General features: G+C 46.8%; 1 long non-coding RNA gene across 1 annotated transcript; it reads left to right on the top strand.

Annotated features, from left to right (window-relative positions):
- The first annotated feature begins 2,507 nt into the window (after nucleotides 1–2,507).
- On the top strand, nucleotides 2,508–5,022 carry LOC143929846 (uncharacterized). The gene is made up of 3 exons (XR_013262602.1): nucleotides 2,508–2,574; nucleotides 3,577–3,637; nucleotides 4,573–5,022. It is a non-coding gene; the product is annotated as an uncharacterized LOC143929846 (long non-coding RNA).
- Nucleotides 5,023–6,915: the final 1,893 nt, after the last annotated feature.

Genomic DNA, 6,915 nt, shown 5'->3' with positions numbered 1-6,915 from the left:
ATCGCTTTTTGTTTAACAGTTTGTTTATATTGTAGCATAACTAAATGTTTGTATTCAAACAGACAAGCCATTGCACTGCATAGATCAAACTTTCTCTGCCTTTTTAACTTCAGGGGATTGGCAGAACCCCCCCCATTGTGAATTTGTGGGATGCATGCTGTGCGCCCCCCACCACCCTCATTGTTAATTTGGCATGCATGCTCTCTGTGCCCCCCCCCCCCATTGTGAATTTGTGGGATGCATGCTCTCTGCGCCCCCCCCCCCACCACCCTCATTGTGAATTTGTGGGATGCATGCTCTCTATGCCCACCACCACCCTCATTGTGAAAATGTGTGATGCATGCTCTGTACCCCCCCACCACCATTGTGAATGTGTGATGCATGCTCTCTGTGCCCCACCACCCTAATTGTGTATTTGTGTTATGCATGCTCTCTGCGCCCCCCATTGTTTGTGGGATGCATGCTCTCTGCATGCCCCTCCACCACCCTCATTGTGAATGTGGGATGCATGCTCTCTGCATGCCCCTCCACCCCCCTCATTGTGAATGTGGGATGCATGCTCTCTGCATGCCCCTCCACCCCCCTCATTGTGAATGTGGGATGCATGCTCTCTGCATGCCCCTCCACCACCCTCATTGTGAATGTGGGATGCATGCTCTCTGCGCCCCCCCACCACCACCCTCATTGTGAATTTGGGATGCATGCTCTCTGCATGCCCCTCCACCACCCTCATTGTGAATGTGGGATGCATGCTCTCTGCGCCCCCCCACCACCACCCTCATTGTGAATGTGGGATGCATGCTCTGTGCCCCCCCACCCTCATTGTGAATGTGGGATGCATGCTCTCTGCGCCCCCCATTGTGAATGTGGGATGCATGCTCTCTGCTCCCCCCCATTGTGAATTTGTGGGATGCATGCTCTCTGCGCCCCCCCAATACCACCCTCGTGAATTTGTGGGATGCATGGTCTCTGCGCCCCCCATCCTCATTGTTAATCTGGGATGCATGCTCTCTGCGCCCCCCATTGTGAATTTGTGGGATGCATGCTCTGTGCCCCACCACCCTCATTGTGAATTTGTGGGATGCATGCTCTCTGCACCCCCCATTGTGAATTTGTGGGATGCATGCTCGCTGCGCCCACCACCACCCTCATTGTGAATTTGTGGGATGCATGCTCGCTGCGCCCACCACCACCCTCATTGTGAATTTTTGGGATGCATGCTCTCTGCGTGCCCCCCACCACCACCCTCATTATGAATGTGGGATGCATGCTCTCTGCGCCTCACCACCACCATTGTGAATGTGGTATGCATGCGCTCTGCGCCCCCCACCACCCCCTTATTGTTAATGTGGGATGCATGCTCTCTGCGCACCCCACCACCACCATTGTGAATGCGGGATGCATGCTCTCTGCGCCTCACCACCACCCTCATTGTTAATGTGGGATGCATTCTCTCTGCGCCTCACCACCACCCTCAATGTGAATGTGGGATGCATGCTCTCTGCGCCTCACCACCACCATTGTGTATGTGGGATGCATGCTCTCTGCGCCCCGCCCCACCACCACCCTCATTGTGAATGTGGGATGCATGCTCTCTGCGCCCCCCCACCACCCTCGTGAATGCGGGATGCATGCTCTCTGCACCCCCCACCACCCTCATTGTGAATGTGGGATGCATGCTCTCTGTGCCCCCCCACCACCACCCTCATTGTGAATGTGGGATGCATGCTCTCTGCACCCCGCCCCACCACCACCCTCATTGTGAATGTGGGATGCATGCTCTCTGCGCCCACCACCACCCTCATTTTGAATGTGGTATGCATGCTCTGCGCCCCCCACCATCATTGTGAATTTGTGGGATGCATGCTCGCCCCCCAGTTTTTTTTTTTTTTTTTGTATAGTCCTATTTTACACAGCAGGGCACATAGTGGGTCTGGATGGGGTGCAGAAACTAGCCAACCTTTCATGTTGCTAGTGGCTCGTTTCTAGGACTATCTCTCATCCTAGCAACGAATCGGCCACTTAGCATGAAAATATGACCAGACTGCCGCCCTCCTGAGCCTCCTGGTGTCTGAAGTAGGCCTGGCAGCACTGACATAAGGGGAAGGATCTGTGATGGCTGCTGGCCAGTAAGGATGAGTTCAGGTGTGGCAGTGGTTATTTACTTTGTGTTGCAAGGCTGTGTACGCATGACTCAAAGCACAACTTTGTTTTGCCTTTTTGAATGCATTATCTTTTCATTTTTGCTAAAGCAATATTTGTATATGAAATGATTTGATATGACAAGGCTAGTTACCAGGCTGTCATGCTGGTGTTTAATTCCAGTCAAGTATGCAGATTGGGGCTTTTATCCAAGATCTGCATACTTGATAAGTGATGATGAGCTCCAGGAAGCCAGCGTTGTCGGCAATGCTAGAGCCTACATTTCTCATAAGTTTATAGTAGCTATTTTGATCTAAGCATTTGATTTCAGTGGGCATGATGCCATTTATTTCTTTATTTGTTTAGGTACTACTGGGAACGAAAAGCTCAAAGCAATGTGGAACTTCCTCTGTGGCCCCACAGCATCAAATGGTAGGTTCCCATGCAAACACTGTCTGGGTTTAGCCACACATTTATGTGGACCCAGTGTTAAATTGCTAATTGAGTTATGAACTGTTATTGTAACTCATGGGCTTGGGTTTAACCACTTGTTGGTGGTCCCCAGGTTCTGGGGTCTAGGAGTGACGAGTCCTAGTTCAGTTTGATATCTCTTCAGATTGCACTCCTAGGCTGAGTGACTGAGCGTTTCTTGCACTTTTCGGTTTGGCAGTGTTGCTTGCCCCGCCCTGTCCTACCGAGAGTCCCGATTCGTCTCTTTTGCTCTCCTCTGGATCCTTCTGCAAGTTATAGCCGGCTGCTAGGCTTTTAACTCCCTGATCCCTCTTGGGAAGTCTACGGAGAGCTTGGGCCCTGGGTCTCGCTCTCTGGAAGTAAAGGGTCTGCTGTTCTTAAATGGTCTGAACTTCCTATTTTGTACTGTGTTTGGCTAACTGGCTAGTTGATGGACTTCTCTGTAGCAGAGGGCTTGGAGACTGGGTCAATCTCAGTCCTTGCTGGATCGGGGGGCTAGTGCCCAGTCCTTTGTGAAGGTCGGGGCTAGGACCGATTCAGTCTTCTTGCCCTCTGCTGTAGTGCGGATTGGAAGCTGGTTTAGGAGGTCAATCATGGTCATCATGGGAATGGGAGGGTCATCTTTGACTGCACATCCTTTCTTCCTGGGAATACAGTGTCGGTCTTGGAATGGTTCTTGGTTAGAGTATGAGGGCACCATGCTAGAGTCAACAGATACTTTGGCCAGGCCAACACTGGCACTCTATTCTTGGGTCAGACTTTTTGGTATTGGGTTAGATGCCTTATCCTCTTAAGGGATAAGGGTCTAGCACGTGCCATTCCCACAAAATGGCAAAACTTCAACCTTTTCATTGGCTAACTTCACTCAAAGATCTCATGAAGCTTTTCTGCTTTAATATAAAATGCTTGCAAAATGGTTTATAAATTGTTTTATGGGGTTCTAATGCCTACCTTATTTTGTAGCTGGTGAGGTGCCCTTCAAGGGTGAACTATGGCAACACTGTAAACAGATGAAAAATTAGAGGTATGTATCAAATTGGGGTTATAAATGCAATCTATAGGACATTTTAAGTGAAAATGTGTTTTGATACAGTTTAGGTACCAAATCCTGTGGAGGTCCCCCCTCCTTTCCATGATTAACACTACTAGAAAGTCTATCCTGAAGCAGTTCTTCAAACTAGTTGGGTTACTATAGACCAGTGGTCTCACTGGGACCAGATGTGATCCTTTGCTTTCCTTATCTGGGCCTTGAGGCATAATTACTGACACTGGGGCAGTATTCCTTCCACTCGCAAACATGGGGCACTTTTTCTCCCATAATGCCTAAAGATCTGGCATGGTTTATGCTCGGGCTCATTTCAGCCACCTTAGATTCTCATGGACAGTAAATTGACCTTTTAGAAAAAGTTTGGAGACTCCTGCAGTAGACTTTTAATTGCTTGGGTAGGAAAGGTTGCTGCAATTTTTCTAATTGATGTGAAACGCCACAATAATGTGTATTAACATATATTGATATATGAAAAGGTGACTCCCACTCTCCTGTGCCTCATGTCCTGTCTGAAGTAGGATTGGCAACTCGTGGGGAAGGATCTGTGATGGCAGCTGGCCAGCCCAATATAAGAGGCCAAGCTGCATGTGTCCTTATCTGCAATATCATGCGGGTGTAGCAGTGATTATTGTTATGCATGACCTCAAAGCTGCATATTTTTGCCTTTGAATGTTTTAACTCTTTTTCTTGATCAAGCAATATGAAATGGCAAGGCTAGTTGCCTGGCTGTCATGCTGGTGTTTAAATCCAGGCAACTATGCAAATTGTGGCTTTTATCCAAGATCTGCATCCTTGACAGGGGGTAAGTGACAGCAAGATCTAGGAAGCCAGCATTTTCAGTAGGTCAGCAATGATGGAACCCTAGAAGCCACATTTCTCATAACTATTTTGATATCTGCATTCAATCTCAGTGGACATGATGCCATCCATTTTGTTTTTGTGTCTTCCAACTGAGAATGAATAGCTCAAAGCAACATATCTCTCGTGGGGCTGCAGCATCAAACGGTAGGTTTCCACACAAACACTTGGGAGTTACGAGCCTTTATCATAACTCCTGTTTAGGTTTAGCCACACTTTTGTGGACCCAGTGATGAACTGATATCAGAAATCACAGGCTCGGGTTTAACCATTTGTTGACGGTCCCTGGGTTCTTGGTCTAGGAGTGAAAAGTCCTAGTTTAGTTTGAAACATCTAGAGAAGCTTAAGCTCCTAAACTGACAATCAAGCCTTCCTTGCAATTTGGGTTAGTTTTGCTTGCCCCTCCTTCTTATACTGGAAAGCTCAGCTGGGGTCTTCAATCTCCTGTAGGTTATTGCTTTCTGCAAAGGGGATCGGCAACCATGCTAGGCTTTCACTCTGATCTCTTTTTGGAAGTCTACGGAGAGCTTGGGCCCTGGGTCTCACTCTCTGGAAGTAAAGGGTCTGCTGTTCTTAGATGGTCTGAACTTTCTATTTTGAACTGTGATTGGCTAACTGGGCTGGTCGAATGGGCTTCTCTGTAGCAGAGGACTTGGAGACTGGGTCAATCTCAGTTCTTGCTGGATTGGGGGGGGTGAGTGCCCAGTCCTTCATGAAGGTTGGGGCTTGGACAGATCCAGTCTCTTTGCCCTCTGCTGCAGTGCGGCTTGGAAGTTGGTCTAGGAGGTCAATCGTGGCTCATTATGGGAATGGGAGGGTTATCTTTGACTGCACATCCTTTCTTCCTGGGAATACAGTGTCGGTCTTGGAATGGCTCTTGGTCTTTCTTGGTTGGAGTATGAGGGCACCATGCTAGAGTCAACAGATACTTTGGCCAGACCAACACTGGCACTCTATTCTTGGGTCAGACTTTTTGGTATTGGTTTAGATACCTTATCCTCTTAGGGCTGGCACATACCCTTCTCACAAAACTTCAACATTTTCATTGGCTAACTTCAATCACAGGTTTAAATTGCCATTTTGAAATATCTTGTTTTAAAGTATCAGTCTGCCCACCGCTGCAAAATAAGCCAGCAGCTGCTGACTTTTAATTGTACACTTGCCTGTCCTGGAGTCCAACGATGTCAAGTGCATGGAACCTCTATTGCAAGTAAGGGAACCCTACTACACCCCCTCACCAAAAGGTGCCAAATGTGGCTCCAGAGGGGGAGGAGTACAAGTGGAAGTTCCACTTTGGAGTGGAACGCTACTGAAAATTGCTGCTCCTTTCACCTCTGTAACTGTGGTCACCATACTGAAATGCACCTTTTTGTGGCTTTATTGGAGGCAATAAGGGGGTGGTGGTGTGTGTGGGTGTGTTTTTTTTTTTTTTTTTTTTTTTTCTTCCCCCTCCTACCTTTTTGCTTTTCTAGTGTCTCTTTAAAAGACTGAACTGTCTACTGCAAGTTTAGTAAGTAGTTAACAAGTTTAAAAAAAAAACATTTTTGCAAATACGATAAATTGTGTTTATGGGGTTCTTAATGACTGCCTTTGTTTTGTAGCTGGTGAGGTGCCCATCAAGGGTGAACTATGGTAACTGTGAACAGATGACAAATTGGAGGTATGGGTTAAATTTGGCTTATAAATGCAGTAATCTATTGGACAGTTTAAGTGAACTGTGTTTTGATAGTTTAGGTACCAAATCCTGGTATTGTATACATCTTTAACACTACTAGAAAGTCTATCCTGAAGCGGTTTCTCAAACTAGTGGGTTACAATAGACCAGCGGTCTCGCTGCAGCCTGGGGCCAGATGTGCTCCTTTTGCTTGCCTTTGTCAGTGACCGAAATTATGCCTCAAGGCCGTATCTCTTCACGCACAAACATGGGACACTATTTCTCCCATGACACCAACAATTTCTCCCCTAATACCTAACTATTTGGCATGGTTTATGCTCAGTGGGCACATTCCAGGCCCTAGATTCTAAAGGTCAATTTACTGTAATTTTAGAAAGTTTGTAGACCTATTGCATGGGTATGAAAGTTTGCTTCAATTGCATTAACATATATTGCTACAATAGCCAGCTATAACTTAAGTCTTGATAAAACTAATCTGTATAGGAATAAAAACCTAAACTAATGCAGCCACCACTTCGGGGAAAATTGGTGAGCTTTTTTGGCTTTAGTACAGCTTAACACCACACTCGCTGTGTGCAATTCTGTAGGAGATAGTTGCCAGTCAAGCTTATGGGTGTAACATGTTCCTCAATTTGTCACCCAATTTGAGTTCAAAAACGCCTTAAAAAAAAGTTACCCAATTTATTTATTTTTTTACAAAAGCCAATCACATAGGGTGCAC

This window comes from Lithobates pipiens, unplaced genomic scaffold (assembly GCF_037356315.1).
Source record: "Lithobates pipiens isolate NorthernLeopardFrog02 unplaced genomic scaffold, aLitPip1_a1.2 Scaffold_25, whole genome shotgun sequence".
NCBI lineage: Eukaryota > Metazoa > Chordata > Amphibia > Anura > Ranidae > Lithobates > Lithobates pipiens.
Note: the sequence above shows the minus strand (reverse complement) of the source record. Positions and strands in the feature narration are given on the sequence as shown.